This window comes from Cotesia glomerata, linkage group LG3, assembly GCF_020080835.1.
Source record: "Cotesia glomerata isolate CgM1 linkage group LG3, MPM_Cglom_v2.3, whole genome shotgun sequence".
Classification (NCBI taxonomy): domain Eukaryota; kingdom Metazoa; phylum Arthropoda; class Insecta; order Hymenoptera; family Braconidae; genus Cotesia; species Cotesia glomerata.
The window spans coordinates 16,196,098-16,207,032 of NC_058160.1; the positions used below are offsets into that span (position 1 = coordinate 16,196,098).

Below are 10,935 nucleotides of genomic sequence, written 5' to 3' on the forward strand. Positions count from 1 at the left end.
AATTTTGGAAAAAATTTTTTTTCAACTTTTTCGTCAATTTTTCTGATATGAAAAACATTTTTAAACAAAATCGACAAACATTGTATTTTGTAGGAAAAATTCTCAGCTTTTGAATGAAAATATTTATTTTTTCATAAACTCATCAGAAGACCCTTAAAAATCGAATTAAAGTGGAAAAATTGATTTTTTTCGGTGTGCAGCCCAAAATTCTTCAAATTTGAATTTTTTTTTCTGAAAGCTGAGAGTTTTTTACACAAAATATAGCGTTTTGCCGATGTGCATATTTTTTGTTTCGTCACATTTAAATTAAATGTTAGATTCACTATGCAGTAATATAATTCAGAATAGTAATATAATTTTCTCTATAATACTAAAATTATAGTACTCAGAAATTTTGAACCACCTGCTTAAAAGATGAGTCTATACTTCGTCACTTATCATGCAGATGGCGCTCACAACTCCCTCTATTTACTTTCATTTTGTGATTCTTTCTTGAGCGATTTCTTTTCGGATCGTTTGTTCTTAACAAAAATATAATTGCTCAAGTTTTTAAGTAATAATTATTGCGTTACTTTGATATTTCATCACCATGAGTAAACGTATACGGTCAGTAAATTGTTGTAATCCATTCAATGAGTCACGTAAGTAACTAATACAGTGCACTTGACCTCTTATTTATAACCTCTACGTAGAACCAATTAAATTAATGGCCTTGTGTTTAATATTGACTTTTGACATCTAATTAAACGAAACTTTTAGATAAAAAAGGAGTTAAAGATTTAAGAAAATTTCCCGACGAAGATCGTTGGATATTTCCTGACTTAGATGACACTTCAATGTTATGTGTGCGTTGTCGATTCCGTGTCAAAGAATATATTCCGCCGGCATCAGAGGAAGACGAAATTATTTTAAGTCAAATTAGTGTTGAAAGTCTGAGTATATCAGCTGAAATTTGTACTCAAAGAAGCAGTTTATCTCGAACTGTCAGTAATTTTAGCGACAATCTATGTGATTACAATGATCATTCTTTAGAGCGATTTTTGAAAATTCCTCTTATTGAAAAAGACAGGTAAAAATTTTCTATTGATTAAGTTTTTCATTTACTGAGTGAAAACTTACTTAATTATTTTTCTATGCGTTTAATTTAAGGTTATATTCTGAAAAAAATTATGGAGTAAAAAAACTTGATGAGAGCTATGCTGCCCTAGAGAATAAGTTCCAATCACAATTTGGAATAGTACCTGAATCTACCTACAGAAAGATTAATCAAGATCATTGTTCCATGATAGCTATAGTGAAGAAATTATATAATGCTGAAAGTGACAAGTAAATTTTTTTAACAATCGATCATTTTAAAATATCTTCATTTTTTCATACTAATACGATCGATCGTTTGCTTTACAGATCAATAAAAAAGAAGCTGCTTTAAATTTTACCCGACAGTTGGGAAGTAAGTCGTATAGCATCTGAATTTAACTGTTCTCGAAAAATGGTACTGAATCTTAAAAATGATATCAGTGAATCTGAGAATGTTGATTTAGACTCTGGTGAAATGACTACTAATACTTTGAATCCCACAAAAGTTCCAGGCAATCAGCCGCTTAAGTTAGATGTAAAAAAACTTGTCATTGATTTTTATGAAAGCGAAGAAAACTCAAAACAATTAGCGGGCATGAAAGATTTTAAATCTGTGAAGGATTGTGATGGAAGTCGAACTAGGGTACAAAAAAAGTTGATTCTTTGTAATTTAAAAGAATTGTACCAAAGCTTCAAAGCGCAATATAATTCAGTGGCAATCGGATTTTCTAAATTCGCTAGTTTGAGGCCTACTTATTGTATTCTTGCTGGAAGTAGTGGTACACATGTCGTATGTGTTTGTACTATTCATCAAAATGTAAAATTGATGTTAGAAGGTACTTGTGTATTTGACATTCTCTATAATTGTACTAAAACTAGTTATTAATCTTATTACATTTATTCCATTTAGGATGTAATTTTCCAAAATTTGCGAAAAACACCGATTGGGTTGTAGAATCTCAGCCAATTTACAAAAATTTATTAAATAAATTAGTTTGTAACAATCCAAAAGAATCGTGCTTTTCCAGAATGTGCAATAGTTGTCCAAATAATGAAGAAATCGCTGATTATTTTCGTGTATCGTTTAATGAATCTGATGTTAATGAAATCCAATATAAAATGTAGACATCAACAGACCGTTGTACTATTGTGAATGTTACTTCAGATTCCGAAGACTTCATCGAGACTTTAGTGACGCAACTTGATAAGCTTGTAACAGGGCGATTTGCCCTTGATCGATAAAATCGATCACACGCGGTAATAATTCGACACAGCACTGGTGTCTCGGTCTTCGGGACCCGACTAGACCCGACTAGAGTTAAGAGAGAGGGGGGATTTTGGGGTTTCTTCGCTAGTAAAGTACTAGCGGAAAAACAGAAGTAGTTAGGTGTTCAACTAAGTGGCCTCGCCAAGGAGCAGGAAGCAACCAAGGAGAGAAGTCACGCACAATCCAGAGTTTTCTTCAGCGAGAAATAAAATTTGCTAAGGTATTCTAACTTTTATTTCCTTGATGAGCCAAGGGGGGTTTACACCCGGCTCAATTTCCAAACTACTTCTCATTAATTAATTAATGGTAATTCAATTCGTTTTATATTTCGTTAATAATAATTAATTGTTTAATCTGCTAGCTTTGAGAACAATTCCTCCAGGGGATTGTTACACCCGAGGAACGTTCCAGACCTCCAGGGTTTAGGTCGTGAGTATCTAAAATATTAATTCAGCTGGTTAATAATAATTAACACCTTGATTGGCTTTAATAAATTCATTTTTTTATTAATAAATTATTAATATAATTTCTGAACATCGAGAAATATTCAGTCAGCAACTCACGATTTGGTCAAGCATCAGTACCCGAGGTCAAGCTAACTACGCAGTAACGGCGTCCATTTTGAGCGCGCAAATTCCTTAAGAATTTCGTGACGCACTAAATTTATAAAATAAATACCTAGATTTTTTTATAATTTTTATAAATTGAATTACCACTTAATTAATTATTTTACTGATTTATATCTGATTATTTATTGAAAATTACTTAATTTATTACTTGGAACAATTTTATTACTGGAAATCAATTTGTTAAGAAACTGCGACGCATTTCGAATTTTAAGACCGTGGATAAAATTTTGAAATTATATTCTTTACACCGAGATAAATTATTTATTAACTAGTCGACAATTTAATTTATCGGAAAATAATTATCCTACGTATTATAAATTACCGAGAATTAATTTATTAAACTTCGTCGCAGATAAGACTAAAACACCCGCAGAAAAACGAGAGACACGTAAACTTTACGTCGAATAAAATAATAATTAATTATCTAATTTAATGGCCAAATTCTGCTAGGGGAGTCTTATATAAAATTGTCCTATGAAAGTCGCCAATAATTTATCGTTATCAGTATTCCGGTAAAAGCAATTGTGAAAATTATACATAATTTAGTATTGTTGTTCCGAAAAAATTCTCTACAAAACTATTTAATTGTGTGGATTAAGTCCGAGTAAAATTTAGTTAAAACTACAAAAGAATATTCTGAGAATTTAGTTAATGCGTAGAGATAAGCTCGTGTTAAAATTGGAAGGAAAAGTAGCGTCGGTTCAAGCCGGAATATTTAAGAAGTAAAATTTGTTAAATTGTGAAAATAAATTACGATTTTATTACGAGTTAATGACTGAATTATTTTAGGAAAATTAACGTTGTAAAATTTTGGAGTAATTTTGTAATCCAGAAAATAAAAGTAAAGTAGAGTCAGTGTGTGTGAGACGCGTGGGATATGTGTGTGGAGATTGTGCGGGTTAAGAGTGTGCGATTGTACGGGTTCTCTGCTTGTTGATGGTTTGCCGAATAGAGCAATTCGTACAGTCCTAGAAGCCGTTGTATAGTCGCCAAGTGGGGTACAACGGTAGTAAGATAGAAACTGCAGTATAGTCGCTCCATATGAGGGTACTGTGGGATTAAGAATTTTCTTGGACGACCCCTACTTGTTGATGGTTTGCCGAGTAGGGTAATCAAATCTTAGTGCGACGTTTTCTACTTGTTGATGGTTTGCCGAGTGGAAGACTAGCGTTAAGTCGGAGTAGCCGGTTTTAGCCCGAAATCCTCCAGTAGTTGTAAGTGAAGTAGTTGTAAGTGAGTACGTGCAAGGGCACGAGTTGTGAATTAGTTTTATTTTGTTGTTAAATAAATTTTGGATCCGTTGTTAAATAAAGATTTAATTATTTACAGATCACCTTCCTCCACTCTCTCTCTTTCCTTGTAGATTAATAAGCTCAGCTCTGGCATCCGGTTCCAGGAACCGAGAAAATAACCCTGGTGGCGCCCTGAATCAGCATTAGAGTCATTTGTTGTTAATTAGTTGTTTTGTTTAATTTTTGTCAGGGGCCTTAAGTACGGGAAATAAACCACCCGTTACAAGCTTTTGAAACATGATTTTATTGCGAAAACACAAAGTCGATTTTTTTCTGATACAAAACTAAATTTAAAAAACGGGGAATTCGCCGTAGTATTTGACTTTACGGAAAATTATGCATTCGTTGTGCAGGAAGCAGCTCAAGGCTTTCATTGGAATAATGATCAAGCTACTATATTTCCAATGGTGATTTAACGAAAATGATACTATTAAGCATTTGAGCTTTGTTGGTATTTCAGATTGTCTTAAGCACGACACAGTTTTAATTTATTTATTTCAAGAGCAATTGATTGCCTTTCTTAAAAAGAAGTTTGCTGTCATCAATACGATTTTTTACTTCTCTGATGGAGCTCCACAACAATTCAAAAACAAGAAAGCATTTACAAACTTATGTTATCATTATGCTGACTTCGAAATCAACGCTGAGTGGCATTTTTTTGCAACTGCCCATGGCAAAGGACCATGCGATGGTCTTGCGGGTTCATTAAAACGATATGCTGCTAGAGCTTCATTACAAATGAACAATAAAGAGCATATACTGAAAACACAAGATTTGTTTTCCTGGGGAACGAAAAATTTTACAAGCGTTGACTTTACTTTTATAGCTAATGACGATTATTTAATTAAAAAAAATGTGTTAGACATACGATATTCTCAATCGAAAACAGTGAAAGGTACACAGTCATTACACACTTTTGTGCCTTTAAAAGATGAAATTGGTTATGCTTTCATTAAAACTGTGTCCACATCTCAAAAAAGTTCAAAAATAAAAGTATTTTAATTATAATGAATTTGCGTTTAATTTAATTGTGACGAAACAAAAAATATGCACATCGGCAAAATGCTATATTTTGTGTAAAAAACTCTCAGCTTTTAGAAAAAAAAATTCAAATTTGAAGAATTTTGGGCTGCACACCGAAAAAAATCAATTTTTCCACTTTAATTCGATTTTTAAGGTCTTCTGATGAGTTTATGAAAAAATAAATATTTTCATTCAAAAGCTGAGAATTTTTCCTACAAAATACAATGTTTGTCGATTTTGTTTAAAAATGTTTTTCATATCAGAAAAATTGACGAAAAAGTTGAAAAAAAATTTTTTCCAAAATTTCAAAAAATCATAACTTCAAGACCGCTGCGTATTAAGAGCTAAAACTCTCAGGGAATTTTTCTTATGATAGAGAACACCTCCATAAATTTTAAACATAATCCGCGAGGGTCGCCCCGTAAAAATGTTCATATTTGGTGGAATGACCCATAAGCTTTGAGATGATAGGCACTGGTGGATCGTGCACGGTTACATTGATTTAAATCAATTAGTAATTACTATCAGGTAAAATAATAAGCAGTACTTACAGTGAACTCGAGAAGTTTGCTAACGTACAAGTTTCGAATATACTTATAATAAAAAATAGGCTCACTGGTATAGATGTTAAAAAATAATTTTCTTTTTTTTTTATTAAATTTCGTCGTAAAAACCATACATACAGAAAACTGAATAAATTTGCAAATGTACGAGACTTCAAAAATAATAATTACTAACAGCAAGTATATTCAATCGTAATAAAGTGCAAGTTTTTTTAGTTTTTCCATTTAATTAGAAAAATTAGCTGTACTGACAGCCAACGCTTATAAGTTCGCTAACGTACAAACTTTGCAAATATTTATAAGTGAAAATAAACTCACTTGTACACTTTAAAAGAATTATTTTAAGCTTAAAATAACTCACAAGTGCAATTTTAAGCGCCTAGGCATGGAATTAGCGGGAAGTTGTGCTAATTTTTTTATTTTAAAGAAATTGTACATTATTTTACATCCTTACGGTAATTCAGAATGGTATCGGATAAAAAAAAAAAAAATAAAAAAATTACTGCCGAAATTTGGCAATAATTGAATATGCATGTGAGATTGAGATAAACAGCAGACAACTTTATCGGCACAGTCTAACGGACAGTAAAGTGAGAAATGGCGCATAAACAAACATCGACAATGATTATATGTGATTTGTATATTATGTAATATATAATTATATTACAACTAATCTAGTGGGAAATATCAATATTAAAAGAAAAGTGAACTTGATAAATAATATGAGTAGATTATTAACAGCCCGAACGAATTTTTTAAGATGCTAAGTTCATGAAGTTAACCTCAAACCCAAAAATTCAGTGGAGAAAATATGATTAATTTTGAACCGAAAGTAAAGCCTGAACAAAAATTATTAAAAAAAAAATTAATAAGTAATATACAAAATGAACTTCACAATGTCATGTATCAACTTGCAAATTTAACAATAAGTTATCTGAATTTTTAAGTCTGAATAATTACACTCGAAAAGACTTGGTATAACAACAGGACATCAAGATTGATTAATAAGTGAATGTGAAGTGAAAATAAATAATTACTTATCAAATTGGTATCAGTGAAGAATGATATCTCACTCAGTATTGCCTACAGAAATAATTTCAATAATTAGCGTTATCAAAGGAGCTTAATTTATTTAAAGTAATGCTTAGGTAAAATTACATCATAGATACTTTCATAGCAATTCTAAACTGTCTGCCATTGATTTTGAAGATTTCAAAATTGAAATCTTTTGAGTCGGGCAGCTGTAACAATGGTAAAAATGATGTGAAAATAAATTACTCTTGGATATATATTTGTATAAAATTTCTGTTCTCATGGAAATTATTGTGCTTTGTCGCATGCTTGTAACAAGTTTTTCAGTAAGTTATAAATAATCACTAGATATGAGAAATTTAAAGATGGTGTTAAAATCATTTTTTTTTTTAATATCAATTTCGAAGTTATATTTTGCATTCTAGTGATTCACTTTTGTATATAATTATGAGAAACATAATCTTTTAGAGAAGCTGGAAGACAGTTGCTGAACAATTTCTATTCCTATAGAAATTATTATAGTTTCACGCATGCTCGTAACTCGTTTTTCGATTAATTATAAGTTATGTGACCACCTGGTTGTGGGAAATTTAATGGCGGTCTTAAAATAATTTATTTTTTCATAGTAATTGCAATGTTGTATTTTGCATGTTAGTGACTTACTTTTGTATATAGTTATAAAAAAACATAATCTTTTAAAGAAGCTAGAAGGCAGTTGCTGAACAATTTCTATTCCTATAGAAATTATTTTAGTTTCACGCATGCTCGTAATTAGTTTTCCGATTGATTATAAGTTATAAGTAACCACCTGGTTGTGGGAAATTTAATGATGGTTTTTAAATAATTCATTTTTTTTTATAATAATTGCCGTGTTCTATTTTGCATGTTAGTGACTTACTTCTGACTGTGGTTTTAAAAAAACATATTGTTTTAAAGAAGCTGGAAGGCAGTTGCCGAACAATTCCTATTCCTACAGAAATTATTGGTGTTCCTCACATGCTCGTAATTATTTTTTCGATTAGTAATAAGTAACAACCTCCTGTTTATGGGAAATTTAATGATGGTTTTAAAATAATTAATTTTTTCATAATAATTGCAATGTTTTATTTTGCATGTTAGTGACTTACTTTTGTATTTAGTTATAAAAACATAATTTTTTTGGGAAGCTCGAACATTACTGCCCAACGAATTCTATACTTACAGATATTATTATTATTTCTCGCATATCCGTAATAAGCTTTTCGATTTTTCATTAGTAGAATTTGTCTATCATCGTAGAACTTCGTTTATTATTAATCAACAGACGAATAATTCGAGAGAATGAAAATTTGTGAAATCAATCTGTTCATAATTTAGCAAAAAAGTTAGTACGAATGATGAAAATTTTCATTGTTGATGTGAAGAATCAATAACTGATTGATAGAGAATCAATAGTTATTTATGCGAATATAAATCTCAAGATTAAAGTTATGCCTGAGTAAATAGCTTATTTACAAAAGTAAGATTGCGAGCTTAGTTTTAATTGGAAAAATGTTAATAATTACAAAGGTAAAGAATTGAAAGATAAGTTCCAGTAGCATAATTATCTTTTGAAAATAAATGTGAAAAAAAAATATTCAATTTTAAAAATTACAATAAACATAATTATAAATAGAGAAAGAATAATTGGTAAGAAACAATTTTAATTTTTAATTTAAAAATTGTAAATAAAAATTTTGAAAAACCATGAATGATTGGGGCTCATAAAATCAAAAGCACTGCTGATGCTGTTAATGGTACGTATAATTATTTTTCATTATTATTCAAATATACTTACTAAGACTAACGGTAAGATCAATTTTTGCAGAAATTCTGGACGATTCAGTATAAGCTGAAAGTGGCAAAAGTAATTGAAGAAGATCAGAGTGCTTGATATATTCCATGTATGTATTAGCAAGCTTGCAAAGTTCATCAACTGTCAAAGGTGGATATGAATGATTTTTTGTCTGTATCTGTTAGTAATCTGGTAATAATAGCTAAAATTAAGGTGTTCTTTATTGAGCTAATCAAACATATAGCCAATAACTTTGACACCGTGTACTACAACAATAATTTCAAAACGGTAAAAAGAGTTTATGCTAAAAAGCATGCTTATAAACCAGCATGTATTGTGAGTACTACGACGTACTTGTTAAACTCGAAAAGCACTGCAGAATGAAAATTCACTCGGGCGAACAGTTACCGGATGTAAAGTGAATCTTAATTACAGTAGCTTAGTCAAAAATTTAGCTCAATCACTTGCTGGTCTTAAAACACAAAATAAAGTATAATCAAATGCCGAAAAATTATTGAAAAAAATAATTAGGCGTTCAGCGGTTGACAGCACGACACTAGAAACTCAATAAAAAAAAACGAGTGCAATGTTTAGAAGGAACGATCCGAATTCAATAAGCATAAAAAACAATTGAAATAAGCGCATGTCATGTTGCTGAGACAATACATGATAGCTGATGACAGATGGAGTTCAAGACCGATCGCAGGAGAATATGTATTTACTCAACATTACCTTTACCATTATACCAGTGAACGATGTAGTATGGAAGATTACGTTCAAATAACCAAAGCGCAAATTCTGCCGATAATAGAAGAGGATAAATAAAAAAAAAAAAAAATAAAAAGAAGCAAGAAAGTGCAAAAGGAACACTACTACAAGCAGAGTATAGCAAATATACTGTAATTTTTATCACCACAAGTCGTAAATTTGTATAAATATAATGAAACTCAAAGCAATTGATAAAATCAGGTAATATTTTATTTACGAATATTATACATACTTACAGACTGATACACAACTTTTTTTTTAGGTAAGTACGAACTTGAATACAAAATAGTTATTGAGGGAAAAAATTATCAAAAGTATAGTGAAACGATTTTCATCACTAGAACTTGAAATTCGTGGTAAGATTGGAACCATGAACAGGTAAATAATTTATAAAAATTATAAAAAAGGAAATAGATAAAAGACTAAAAAATTAGGAAGTTAAATCAAAATAATTAAACACATAACTTTTACTTAGGAAATAGAGCTTTTATTTATAAAAAAATTAAAATTGTGTCAATTTATATGTAATATGGAACCCGCTTGATGGCTTTGCTGTAGGGTTCATTAAACTGATGAATAAATAAATAAATACATAAAATATAAAACGAAAATGTAATTGAATAAAAATTTAAATAAGTGAAAAGTTAAAAAAAATCGAAAAATGTAAAAAGTTTAATATTAAGTGATAAGATAGAATTAACAAGAAAAAAAATGTATACAAATTTTGACAGACGTATAAGTGAAAAAGTCAAGATTACTTAAAAATTATTTTTGACTAGCTGACCCGGTGAACTTCGTATCACCTACAATATATTTGAAAACACCTTCCGAACAGCGATTATCAATCTAAACTCTAATCTACTTCGATAAAGAATAAATACTGGCTGCATGAAGCGCGGTTAGAATTTTGTCAAGTTATTAAATGAAACTCGCTTCTCATTATCGCCTAAAAATCAAGATCCTAAAAAATGAACACTGAATTTATGCAATTTTTTTTTGTCCATACATACAGAAGATAGACGTTTAACAATTTTAGATCTGTTGATTTCCTTAGCTAAACTTTCGGGTTTATCAAAAATTTTTTTCTTTCGAAAACATCCCTGAACTATAGCGAGATTAACGCATAGCTATTCATTTTTATCTATATATATACATGGTGAGAAATTTCCATTATTTTTTATTCTGCATGGATTTTAGATATTACAATGGTGCATATTACTAGTGAACCTTATTGACTCAGAATAAAATTGTACAATGGCCCGTAGTAATTTCCGAAACAAATGAAATCAGACATAGTAAATGGTAGAAATTGAAATGTACCATAGTAAAATGAAATATGCAATAATTTAAATTTCCGAATGTACTACAGCAAAAAAAATAAGAAAACGTTTGTAAAAAATAAAAAATTTTAGAGTAAAAAATGTTTTTAGCAATCAAAAAAAATATCAAACCAAACAAGATTTTTTTTGTT

At 30.1% G+C, this 10,935-nt stretch overlaps 1 long non-coding RNA gene across 1 annotated transcript; it reads left to right on the forward strand.

The window, feature by feature from the left end:
- The first annotated feature begins 8,542 nt into the window (after window positions 1-8,542).
- LOC123260321 lies at window positions 8,543-10,044 on the forward strand. The gene is made up of 3 exons (XR_006508437.1): window positions 8,543-8,658; window positions 8,730-9,665; window positions 9,727-10,044. It is a non-coding gene; the product is annotated as an uncharacterized LOC123260321 (long non-coding RNA).
- The last annotated feature ends 891 nt before the right edge of the window (window positions 10,045-10,935 follow it).